Source organism: Manduca sexta, chromosome 17 (assembly GCF_014839805.1).
Source record: "Manduca sexta isolate Smith_Timp_Sample1 chromosome 17, JHU_Msex_v1.0, whole genome shotgun sequence".
In the NCBI taxonomy this organism is placed as follows: Eukaryota; Metazoa; Arthropoda; class Insecta; order Lepidoptera; family Sphingidae; genus Manduca; species Manduca sexta.
The window spans coordinates 12,288,340-12,302,276 of record NC_051131.1 but is presented as its reverse complement, the minus strand read 5'-3'; the positions used below and the strand labels follow the sequence as shown (position 1 = coordinate 12,302,276).

The 13,937-nt window shown below is 33.8% G+C and overlaps 1 protein-coding gene across 1 annotated transcript in view; it reads left to right on the top strand.

The window, feature by feature from the left end:
- The window catches only part of LOC115449350 (rho GTPase-activating protein 21-B), a 412,582-nt gene that overhangs the window by 7,419 nt on the left and 391,226 nt on the right, over positions 1-13,937 (top strand). The gene's annotated exons all lie outside the window — the stretch shown is intronic.

The following is a 13,937-nucleotide window of genomic DNA, read 5'->3' as shown; positions in this document are numbered from 1 at the left end:
GAAGCTGGTTGCTATAAATGGCTCGTGTGTTGGTCGTACTCCCGTTAGATGCGACACGAACACTAATATTTGGTGTTCCATATGCATCAGCCTCCGCCGAGCGTGCCGAGCCAACGGTCCAAATGACTATATTTACTTGCAATAAAAGTAGTCGCTTTTCGGATTTATGGTGCAATTAAGGCTACAGTCCCTTACGAATGTCGGTAGGGCTATTGCAGAATAGTTTGTGCAATGTACACGTAATCCAAGTTGTATGTGGGACTGTTTGTTTTTTTAAAGGTTATGTTCCTTGTTGATTACTTTTAAAGTTGGTATCTGAAATCCAATTAACTTAATGACAATCGATTGACATTTTAGAACAATTTCTTCGTTTACGAAATGTTTATCGAAAGCTTGATATTTAAATTCTTTAAGAGGTATACGATCAAAATTTCGATGTTAATGTGAATGGTATACAATATCACGATATTAAACGTGATTTTTCGAAACAAAATTATCGCAAAATATATCAGTTGTAATATGCAAAACAGTAGCAGCTCTTACCGGAGCACGTGTGCGCCGTTGCACACAGTAATCAGATGTAATTAGGGTCGTGTCGTCCATATTAATGCAGACCAGATCAATATACGAGCGGACGGACGGGTCAGATGGTCAGATCGTCTGATATCTAATTGAAGTACCGTTGTCAGGTATGATATTGTTTATCATGTTTGCTATTTGTACTGCTAGTATTTTATTTATAGATTCATATAGTATAACACCTTATTGAAGATTGTCCAGAAGTATATTCATCTTTATCATCTGTATTATAAATTCCAGTTTCATTTTGGACGGTTTTCATTCAGTCATTAGTTTTCAACATTCCATATGACGTCTCAAACTTCGTTAACCTTCAAATACACTTTAGGGGACTTGTATTTAAAGGGCTATCGGTTCTTCAAGTTCAGTGGCCTTCTCCTGCAATTATCTTTTGTTATAATTAAAATTTCGTTTTCTTATTGTTACCTACATATATTATTGTTATTAATTTATTGCCTCGTAATTGATTATTATAATTATTGATAACTCTTTTAGTTTCAATTTAGTTATATTATGAAAATAAATGTTGTTAATATTCAATTATAGTAAGCATATTGTTTTTACGAGTTGCCATATCTGTTAACTTATATGAGTTTGTTATGTTTCTTATCATATTATGTTTATTTTAATTCCGAGTCTTTATTACTATCTACTTAAGAAGTTATTAGTTAATGTCATATTATATCCAACGAGCATGTAACATATACATTAAACTGAATATATAAATTGATTTTACTAAAATCTTAAAGAATGTCTTTGGTATTTATTCACTACTATTTTTATCAGTATTATCTTGATAATCTTTAATTTAATACATTGTATACTACCCCCTGACCTTCTAATAATATGAGATCAATGTGGTGCAAAACTATTGAATACGTGTAACAGGTTTTTTTGTGTTGGTTTAACGAACGGACTCCAGTCTAACATCAATACATTATGGGGAATCCTTTCGTTAAAAATTTTAAGTTTTGCCTGTCCTGGAATTCGTGTCCAAAACCTTCAAGTCCAATAGCCATAGATCAAATTGTGCTACTAGACAAAAGGAAGTAAAAGATTTATCGATGTTTGTTACATTATTATATGGCGTTTAAGTACCAATTACTTAGTTCGATAATAATAAAAATAAAACGTGCTTGTTAATAATGAATTTCCTTTTACAATTTTAATGAACAAAGCACATTAGGATGTGGTCGAGGATACTGCAAGACCTTCGCGCGACTCGTAACCATGGTCGCTACAATCAAGTTACAGCGGCTGTTACCATAAATGATTTTGTATCTTTTAATTATGCAGCCTATTTTAATTCAACATAGCATTTAATGTATCAAAACAATCGTGATACTTAAATATAACAAAACAATTATTTTTAAATAACACAAATACTATCTAGAAATAATTAAAAAGTGTTTTGTACTTACTGTGGAATGGGCAATATACCAAGAATAAAATCTTAAAATTGTGCTTGTTGAAACGTTCAACGTAAAATATACTATAACTGTTGTTTATATTACAAGTTACAGAATATCTTACGTTAGTACTTATATTATATACATACATATATTACAAGCGGACTACATTTTTTTTAAACAATAATAATTATGGTGCATTCATAACTTGGTACGGACAAAAAGTATCCTACGTCAACAAAATCTCAACAGACACTTACTATGTCATATGGTAATTATATAATGTTTTATAATATTGACTAGTTCATATTATTAGGTTTTTGTTGCGATCTTACTACGTTACTGGCCAGTAGGCATCAGTGAATCATGAGTAAAATGATTGCGTAACTAGAATTAGCGGCAAAACGTTTACAAACAGCTTCTTGTGATGATTCCTAGAATGTCAGTTTTATTGTCTGTTCAGATCTAAGAAAAAAGATTGTTCTATTGCAGTTTAAAGCAGTTTATTTTATTATAATTTATCAAAAAGGTGTCACTAGACAGCATTTGTTACGAACTTTACGAATGAGCATCTTAGACTGCATCTTTCTCTAATATTTGTTTAAAAAAGTGTCTTAATTATTTTAAGTAATGGATTCATTCTTATCATTTCAATATCTTAGTTAAGTATGCCAGGCCTTGATTGCTACAAGACAATCAATGAATATTAAAAATAATTTTACTCTTATCTAAAACCAGCTGTGCCCGCATCTTCGCTCCGTGAAAATCGTAATGCACCATTAACCTAAACCCTCTTTAAGATTTGCACTATGTTTTAGTAAAACCATACAGAAATCCGTTCAGTAGATTTCGAGAAAATCGATAACATACAGACAGTCAGCTTTTGGGGACTCAGTTTTATAATATGTATAAATGTAATTTAAGTTCGTAACTATTTTTAAGTAACAAATTTTTCGTTCTAATCGTTGTAACAAAACCTGCGTTTGGGAAAGACAGGTATATAGTCATATACCTGTCTTTGTTTTATACTATGTAGTGACATAGTATAAAACAAAGTCGCTTTCTTTGTCCCTATGTCCCTTTGTATGCTTAAATCTTTAAAAATACGCTACGGATTTTGATGCGGTTTTTTTTAATAGAGTGATTCAAGAGGAAGGTTTATATGTATAATAACATCCATTAAATAGTGGAGAAATACTGTTATTTTATTGTTATACCCGTGCGAAGCCAGAGCGGGCCGCTATGTTTTTATATACAACGTTCACAGTTTTTCTGTAGTGTATTTAGTATCAGCATTGCACCCGTGCGAAGCCTGGGCGGGTCGCTAGTACAGTAATAAAATAAACTAGAAATTCTTTACACCGTACGTAAAATGTAATTTAAGTTTGCAACTTATCCATTAGCGTATTTATGTGTTATATGGTTCCTATAGTTGCAATAGACGGAAAGTGAACTAACCTACAACTAAGTACATTTGCATTACACGTCACGTCCAACATGTTGCGAAGTTAATCGCTTGTTAGTCGCAATTGTATTCGAACTGTCATCGTGCCTTCACAATGAGTTTGGAAATGCAATATCGTATGCATATTATACAGTATTTTTATGGTTATGTTGGTGGTGTGATTGTAGAGTATTTTTATGACGAAAAGACGTAACTGTTTAAAGGATTGTCGTGAATTTTGTTATTAATGAATTGGTAGGGCCGACTTCAGAAGTGGAGATAAGCATGTAGGAATTGTTTTTTTCCGTCTTTAGACTATTCGACGTTACTTTCCATGTATAGAGATTGCAGGTTCAATTGTTTTTTTATAAGTAATAGAAAGTCGTAGGCTTAGACAATGCTAGTAATAGAACATAGATAGACAAATGCAATAAAGTCATCAATTGAGAATTTCGATAATATGAGATAATGCCAATTATTTTCTGCCATGATGCAATCGAAATTAAATAAGATATGTCAATTATCTTAGGAATAATTACGAGTAATTGACTGGCATTCAGTACAATCTATTATTAGAAATAATTACAAGCAACATTTCGCTTTTGCATAATTGTTAACAAAAGATTTGATAAAAGAATTCTCGAAGGTTTTATTGACAAGAGAAACATTCATGATGAGCTTAAATATATTTGAATATGATTTATTGGTAATTAGAAGTGTTATACGTGGTGAAAAACCAATTCGTAGTCCAACTAATCACGTTCCGGGATCTTCAGAACATAGAACGTGACTTAAACGTGGAAATAAACTATTTTAACATGGTCACGGGGCCGACTGAGGTCTGAAACGTCGCGAGAAAATTATAATATAAAAAACCGCGATAAAAGCCGTAAAAATAGTTTTATTTGTATGTCTAAGACTCGCGTGAAGGTAGAAATCATTCTGTAACTTAAACGCCTCGTTGGCCCATGAGATGCCATGAAATATCTTGGTGACCAATCAAGAAATTGACACACAGACTGACGCATCTACATTCACAAATATGACCGTACAGCACGCTCTATTTTCATACTGTCACACGCGGAATGTTATCATGGCTCTCGTGTTACCTGCGACTGCGGTCAGATAAGGCATGCATTATGCTTCGACAGAATCCATACACACGTGTGTGTAAATAGCACACAAAGTAAATGAAATAATGTGCTATGAACTGGAGTGGTGATTTTGTAGTCACCGAGATTTGATAGTCTTGTGATATTTAATTTTGAGTGTAGCTAAAACTCTTACGGATTACGATCAGTAACAAGAATTAGGTTTAGCATCAAAAAACATACAGCTATTTTCTTTTGCGTTTCCCATATTATACTTTTGGGTACTTTGACACAACTATGCAGACTTGCGTAATTGTAGCGACGAACAGGTGTAGCGAAATCATCAGGTTTATCCTTGCAAAACAAATGGTATGTAGAAGGAAAAACGCATCGCAATATTTTTTTAAGGATTTATTAATTACAGTTATTAATCGAATAATTCATAACAATTACAACTGACCTTTATGCAATAACGAAATTAAGTTATTAGTTCGAGCAGTCCGGTAACATTTCCAGCAATTACAAATCGGGTGCAATTTATTTACTTTGCGTTAAAATGTCGCTGAATAATTATAGTATATTATTCAATAAGGTGCATTACGACATTTCAAAGTAAAACGTTCATTTACCCGAGATACCGTCTCAATTAACAAACACCCGCCCATCAATCAAAGGGGAAAAACGATCGGTTTGAAAGTGGGCCGGAATTGAACCCGATACATATCGCACGTATTACTTATTGTCAACGTTAAGAGCTCAATTAAGGGCGATCACGAGCGTGGCAACTGGTAATGGTTTTAATTATTTATTTGCTTATTGTAGGTTCGAAAGCGGGTGATGAAACAATATAATCTTTTGATTCATACATTTTTGTTTTTAATGATGGGGTTTGTGTAAGCAATTTAGATACTTGTGAGTACAGAAGAATAGTCACGAACACGAGTGTGTAAAGAGCATATTCGGGTGCATTCGTTACTCATAATTTATAATCGTATTGGTGCACGAATTATTCAATTTATTCGCTAATAGTCTAAATGAGGCGTAAGAATTGCGTAATTGAACTGTGGAAACGAATGGACATACATATTGTCAATTTAAATGACCTGTACATCATTAAAATTGACAATATTCTTTTGTTTATCTATTATGTCTATAATTCGTTGTCAATGTTTGGTCCAATTTGTGAAGTAAAATACTTAGGAAAATCTGCAGAAGATATAAACGTAAGGGCAATGTGAATCGCAGACTTTAGAAATATTAGGTATAAGGACAAAATTGCTGAGTAAATTCTTCGGAAATACTTTTCATTTGATTAAAACAAAATAAACAGACTATTAATTGTTTTATTATCTATTAATTGTGCTATCTAGTTTCCTAGAATAATATCTTTGCTACTGAGTTACGTGAAAATATGACCCAATAAAAGCTAGAGGACATTGCGTAAGCTTAGACGATGGCTGCCTTTATTACGTCAGAGCGATGATACTGCCGTGATTGTATCGCATATCAATCTCACAGCGCACTGTACTAAGGGCTAATGCACACGGAATATTTAAAACATTGACTGTCAGTTTTATTGCAGTTGTATCCCATTTTGGCTAATATCAGTCTACAAGCGTCATATCGAATTCGCTATTGCTTTGATGCTGGATGCCGTTCACTTGATGTATTGAACTTCCAAAGACTGACTGAAGAACTGATCGCCGATGATAAAGGCGTGCGTGATGTATCGTTGTAAATAAAATGATTTATGCAGCGCTATGCATATGATTTAAAAAATCCTTTCAAAATCCATGCTTCAACGAATAACATCGTAAATAAGACGACATTACTATAAAGTGTCAGTAAAGCTGACACTGGCATGACGAATGGCGTTGTCCAACAAAAAGAGAATAAAATCATAAGCCTTGTAAGAGGAATAAACTTTACGTTGAATACGATATTCGTAGGCAGTTAGTTACATATTTAGACTAGGACGGATTGAAGGGATCGGTACGGGGGATCGAGACACCTATGTTTCGAAGTTTTTACTTAAACTATATTTTAGATGTATTTTAAAATTGTATGATGTTATTATCCATGTATTTCGAATTAAATATTCAATCGAGTAGGTATTTAAATATTTGTTGAGAAATATTTTTATTGTTAAAGAGAAATATTATCTTATGAAGATTCATAAGATATCTAATATTTTTACTTGTAACGTGTTAAGGTAAATTATAGGAAAGAAGGTAAAAAACTAGTCAATTGTTACATGTTACTTAATTTGTTTAATATTTTTAATAATATATTAATCTAAGGGACATTAAAATTTTGTTCCACAAACCTCTAAATAATAAATCTAAATCCGTCCAGGTATCGACGTCTCCAAGAGATCGTTTGAATGGTGTACACATTGACACAATACTTTAGCCGTACAGTGAGGCACCGTGAATTGGCCCCTTGTGTATAGGCCAGTCAATATGATTCGAAGCCGGGACCTCAATACATCGGATAGACCCTATTGTGAGGCTCGGCCATTTACTCAGTTCATTGACCCACGTTTCAATTAGTTGGTAGACAATTTAACTCAAGTTGCATCATTATGGAAATTTTAATTGGTAATATATTTAAATTATTATGTTGGACACTTTAAAAAGGGAAATCCCGGTTCGATTAATTGATTTTTTTGATAATGTGCTGCCCGGCTCACCTTGATTTCTTCCACCCACGAACTGAATTGATGAGAAAATGGAGAAAGTTTTGTTGCTTATAAAAGTCAAGGAATTTATGTATACTATAAAGCGATAATATTATAAGAAAGATGTTCTTGGTTGATTTAAAGGAAATATATTTTTTGTAAACGAAAATACAGTATTATGGAAACTATTAAGTATTCATTTATTATTTCGTATAATTAATTATACCACCTAAGATGAGACAAAATTCAAAAAGCTTCAACAATAATTTATCAATATTGCAACGGAGATAAGAATATTACGTCTAAATATTAGGGTGCGTTCCTTCTGTGGAATTTGTGCTGCAATTAAATCTTTTCATAATGAATTCGTATCTACACTAATATATAAAGTTGAAGGTTTTTTTTTGTTTGAAGGCGTTAATTTCAAGAACTACTAAACCGATTTTGATTTTTTCTTTCACTAATAGAAAGCTATATTAATTTTGATTGCATAGTTCTACTAACCTATAGGCTACTTTTTATCCCACAAAAACAAAATCGGGATTATTGTCTCAAGCAAAAGCTAGTTTATTACATGTGCATTCAACCAATCCAAAATAATAATGTTTTTAACTGAAAATTCTGCCAAATTTCACAGGCATCGATTGCTAAATTCAGAACGTATTTCAAATGGCAATATTGCGAATGGAAGAAGTCCCTGTTACCAAGTAACTGGGTCGCCCGCGTGCCGTTCAAAATCCGGAGTATTTATGACCAACTTTCGCTTTCTAGTTCGTGTTGTGGAACTGGAGTGACACCCACGCATTCGGGACTGGTCTGTCGTAGACACAATCAGAACACGTTGTATGGATAGCACTGACCATGGGCATTTTTATTCATCTATATTCTCTGACTGTCTCGGTGGCGTAGTTGTATTACGGTACGACTGTAGTGCTGAGGTCTCGGGTTCGATCCCCGGGTCGTGCAAAGTGACATGAGGTTTATCTAAGTAGATAGTGATAGTTGATATTGATATCAGCCCGGAATCTGAAATTTGTGCCCGATATGGCGGTAAGCTCGGCCTTAAATTTTACCAGTGGAGCTTCCACCCCTTTTCCCTCTCTCCCCTTCAAGGATAAAACGCCTATCTACTTCTGTATTGCTAATTTGTAACAGTAGCTGCTTGACTTCATAGAAATTTTCCTGATAACCAATTTAATATTCTAAAGTTTACTACAATTTTCAAAGGTTAAAAATCGCTTAAATTATAGAAGAATGGTAGTAGTGAAGCATTACTACCTATTTTAAAATATTTGCGTGTTCTCAAAATAACAGTTAAGTTAAAACTATCTCGACTTGTTTTATTAGCGCGGTCTTGAAACGTCAGCTGAAATAAAGTGGGTACTATGCAATAAAGTGTCTTCGAGACGTTTGACAGCAAGTTGAGACAGTGGATTCGTTTGTAGCCTAACGGCGTTTGCAAAGTCAGATGCTATAAATATTCTTACACCAGACTGGCCACTATTCCAGCACAATGGATGAATAGACATCTCAAAAGCAATAGATTCCGTAACCTATCACGTCTATGATTTATTATAATCATCAATTTATGTTGTGTGATGTTATGCGCTTCTAGTTTTGGATTTAGCTAATTCAGCTTTCTCCAAGGAGTTAGGTTTACTGTTTTCCCCGTTTTGGCATGAATCAAAATGTTTGCTATTTACGTGTCTACCATTATCGGCTTTAATAATACGATATCAGTTAGCGTAAAATTACCAAGCACGCCTGTATAATTATAGGGACTGAAGAGATTCATGCTTCGTTGAGTTTGACATTTTTCTTAGACTTCATTATATTGCTTAATAAAATATGCTTTGGGCATACAATATTTTACAGACTTTTCATTTATTATTTAGCCTGTACATTAAACTACAATATTTGTATAATTTCACCACTATTCCTTACAATTTAATGCATCAATTTCTACTAAGTAGTCACCTAGATGAGGTTGGAGAGATTTCTTGAAAGAGAAGGGGTGTCATTTCGAAACGTTTTCACAAGTCGCCAGCAAATACAATTAAAAACATAAGAAATCATTTTAAGGTAGTGTTGACAGATGTCCAATTATCAGGCAGATTTAATATTGAGGTTGAACGAGTCTCCATTTGTGGCTGTGATCACGCGTATACATTGTAACTCTTACTTCATTGTGATAAGGATCAGTTTCTAGCGAATTGCTAGAACATGTCAATCGACTATGATAAAAGTGGGTTGACATGGACACCTATGATGCGGTCGGATCAATTTCAAGGCTTCGCGGTTGGACGTGCTGTGTTTTTGGGGCACGCAGCGATTAAAACGTCGGTGTGTATAACAAATGTTGAATTGTTTGGTATCGTATTACCGATGCCGTTAATTGATGATGCTACTTGTCCATGTACTTAGTTGTTTATGACGAACAGTAGTTGTATCAAATTTGTTTCATTCTTTTTACGTTCGTTCATTTCGGTGTCATTGGATGCCCATTATCAGAATTTATAGTTCTACTAATCTTGTCTCGATTGCCACTGTTATTGCTGCTAGTTTTATTTTTAAGCATAATATTGAGCGGATTTCCTGTAATCGCACTATTTTTGTAGTTTCAATAACGATATTAACAATAAACTTAATGTTTTGTGACATATTTACTTCTACATTGCTACAATGATGTATATAATAATTCATTAGCTAATAATTGATTTAACCTGTATGGAATCATTGGATAGAATTGGCAAAGTATCTACCCCTTCCATGGGACTTTTACGCATGCTTATTTTATTTAAAAACCCATAATGGTTTTAAAATGTGATGTCCAGTGCAGTTACGATGCTGACTGAATAATAATACCCACTTAGTTCTTAGAAATAAGGAGTTCGAGTCGATTTACTTGGGCGATTGCTCAAACCGTCGTCTTCTTGGAAATCTGTTATTAGTTTAATTATAAATATTCGTTGTTTTCAGTAACGACATGGTAATTGCACTATTTCAGCTTTGAATAGAATATCTCCTGGTAAGTTAAGTTTTTGTTAAATATGAGTTAGTGCCTCTATGTCTAATTCTAATACTTAAAGACACAGATTTTAGTTCAAAATATTAGCTATGGTCAAAATGACGTGATGATCCTGGTTGATATCTTCGATTTTGGTACGATGGTGTGGTTCGTACATCCCCAAAAGTTTGACGTATGACCTTAGAGAGGAGTTAATTATTTTTTCTTAGATGTGAATAATCACGTAAGAGCCATGGCGTTACGATGAAGATGCTATTATAGCAGTGAATAATTAAGCCATGAATAGTACGTATCTCTGTTATTTCTATACTACATTACTAACTATATTACAAGAGGAGCATTTCTAAGCCGTTGTGGCACAACCAACACTTTTAACATCCTCACTAATATAGCCTACGAGGCCCTTACCGTTTGCAAACTTTCTTAATATTTTCATTATATTTAACTTGTTCAAGCCTTTAACCAGTACACATTCGACTGCCTTACAAGTCCATGACCGATTTTAATGCGCCTTTCAGTAGTGTGTCGTATTTTAGTATAATATTTACCGAGAAATGTTTAAAATGTATAATTCTCGAAATGAATTCATTGACATCGAGGCGTAATTAGCGAGGTATTTTGGACTGTCTATATTTTATTAAAAAGTTAAAACTGGCGAAGTTAAAATGAACGGTAAAGAAAAACGTGAGAGCCTTCACCCGATCAGATATGATTTTCCGTATAAATCTAAATTTAGTAAAACATTTTGCAAGAAAACCATAAATGAAATATGAGAGGTGTTGTGATAATTCTGCTCACGTTTTCTGTACATGAAACAGGTTCGGTTAAAATTAAAAAAACAACGTAACAAAAACATATTAAAAGGTTAAGATAATATACGACCTCTTCATTCCTGTTTCAGAACCAAACCTATATTTCACCGAAGCATTTTAAAATAATTTTAAATACTCACACCTATTAGTTTGCAAACATAAACTAAAACACCTGATGTAAATTTCTAAAAATGTGTAATTTACATTCAGCAAAAACACACGTCGTAAATGAAAAAAGCCGCGTGCGGAAATCAAAGTCGATGTAATCGCGTTGTAAGTCGTTTTAGCGCGTTTGATGTAGACGTTTATGGGTTTGTAAAATGGCGGAACGTTTTTATACGTCGCGTCGGTTTGTTTTCAGTTGTGACTGAGACCCGTTCCATTGTGGTCACGATTGCCTCACTAGCTGAACTGTTGCGAATGGAGCTGTAAATCGTACTCGCCCACTCTGGATATGGTTTATTTGATCAGGTTTAAGGTTCGACGCCCGCTGGTGGTCTGCGCTTTCAATGTTGACAATTTCACGCTTCGCCACTGCCATCGGTTATGCAAACAGTCTGGCTACCGGAGACAACGGACATTTTTGCATAGAAACTTGAATGGTTGTTACTGCATTGTCTAGTATCATGGTCTGTTTGATTCGATGGGCGTTTGTTTAGAATTAATTTATGTTTGTATATCTCTTCTATGATTCATTTTAATACTCACTTACAGGTGGAATGTAAGAGCGCGTTTTTCAAGGCGTCTATAAAATGATATGTTTTACTTTCGTAAATAGCATTTTTTATTTATTTTTTTCGTAGGAATTAATTGAATAGTTGGAAAACTAAATCATGACGGAGCCACCCTTCTTTAACTTAGAACATTGATTTATTTATAAGACATCGAAGATATTCAATAAACTTAGTATATCTTTGCATAAAGTTTAGTTTATGTTTCTGTGATTGTAGTTAACAAGTTTTACATTTATTATACTCGTACATTTACAATTGAAGTAGTACATATTGTTAAATAATTTCCATATTATTATATACATGGATGTTAAACAAAACATTGGAAGTATCTTTAATAACTTTAAGGCAATCTGTGTAAAAAATAAACAAATAATCCATTTTTCTTCAATGCATTAAATCTTCGGTTAAAATTGTTAATATCACAAAAATTGCATTGCTACAAGAATTGGGTTGCATTTGTCGAATGTAACTGTACGCTTGTTGCTTGCATCATCGTCTCGTTTTACGTTGTCATTCGCGCGATGACTGATGGTGACGTCAACTCACGGTAATGATTTGTAACAGTTGAAGATGTGACAATAGAGGATTGTCTCCAAATGATGTACAATGATTTTTATTGTAAAATGAATAAGATTTGTATAGACGTGGTATTTGCTGGAGATATATTTGGTGACTACCTTATCAATGAAGCTAACTGGCAAATGATAAAATGTATAACAGTTTAACTGATTTTAACAAGTGTTTGTAAATACGGTGGTAGAAATAAAAACATTCGAGTTCTTTGATTTTTTGTATAAATAATCAGAGAACATAATATTATGTACAATCATCCAGTTTTATTACAGATTCTAGATAAATGTTTACAAATATGGATTGATTAAATTATAAGAAATTAAAATTTGACTACAATGCCCTACAAAATATTAGACAACATCATGAACCCACTGCTTCATAGCAACAGACAGATCGGTAATATCTACCTAGACGGGCTCGTATCCAAGAGACATACCAAGCGGCAATGTACGATTTAAAATATCATTCAACAAAGTCAATTGTTGCCACGTAGTGTTTATTTGCACTTCGCATAATATCACTTGTGTCAATTGCTGTAACCAGAGCCAATGTTCGCGTGGATTAATGTTTTGCAAATTCTTTGTTCAAATATTCGTTCAAGTGTGCGTTAACGTCGTTTAGGCCTAGTTTTGTTTGCGATGATTCAACATTTTTATTTGGTGGTGTGGCGTCTTGACTCGTGTCAATTGAAGTAATAGTTTTATGAATCTGTGTCGTAAGTGTTTTTAAAAGGTTTGAGTATTGAATATTTTTGTACTTTGTTTGTATATATTCTATTTCGCGGTCAAGCCTTTTCAGTGCTAACTATCCAGCGAGTAAACTGTTCGTTTTGTTATTTGTGAGACTTGCGAGACGAGGCTGGGTTAGTAAATAGTAACACGCAATTTCTACGACCACTGGGCTGAAGACACGTGGGTTTAAATCTCGGATAGTGGGGCCACCACGTGTCTGCAGGGAGTCGGTCGATTGGTCGATGCCATAACGGAGCAATAGTGAAACTCCGGTAGAAACTGTATGGGGGAAACCACGTTCTTATTTCGCATGAATTACATATCAATATTATGTATTGGCGGACACGTGTGGGTACTTGGTAAATAAGTTTTACACATTTGTCAATATTTGCCTAAAATATTAGTTTTTTAGAATGATTTTTATACAATCGTGACTGCTGAAATTAGCAAGTTTTTTACTTCAGATAATATGAGTAATATGTTTTGCCAATTTTAAAGTAAATATTACGCGTAAAGTAAACATTTCATTAGGCCTATTTGTATTCTAATTCTGTTTTATTTTGGAATATTTTGCTAAACATGACTATTTATATTTTTATGTAAAAACCTAGTGGTAGCCTTTTTTGTGTATTTGGGTGTATATATTTTAAAATAATAATATCAGCCTTGTATTATATACTTTGCCCACTGCTGAGCACGAGCCTCCTCTACTACTGAGAGGGATAAGGCCTTAGTCCACCACGGTGGCCTAGTGCGGATTGGTAGACTTCACACATCTTCGAAATTCCTATAGAGAACTTCTCAGACGTGCAGGTTTCCTCACGATGTTTTCCTTCAGGCGAACGATAAATTGACA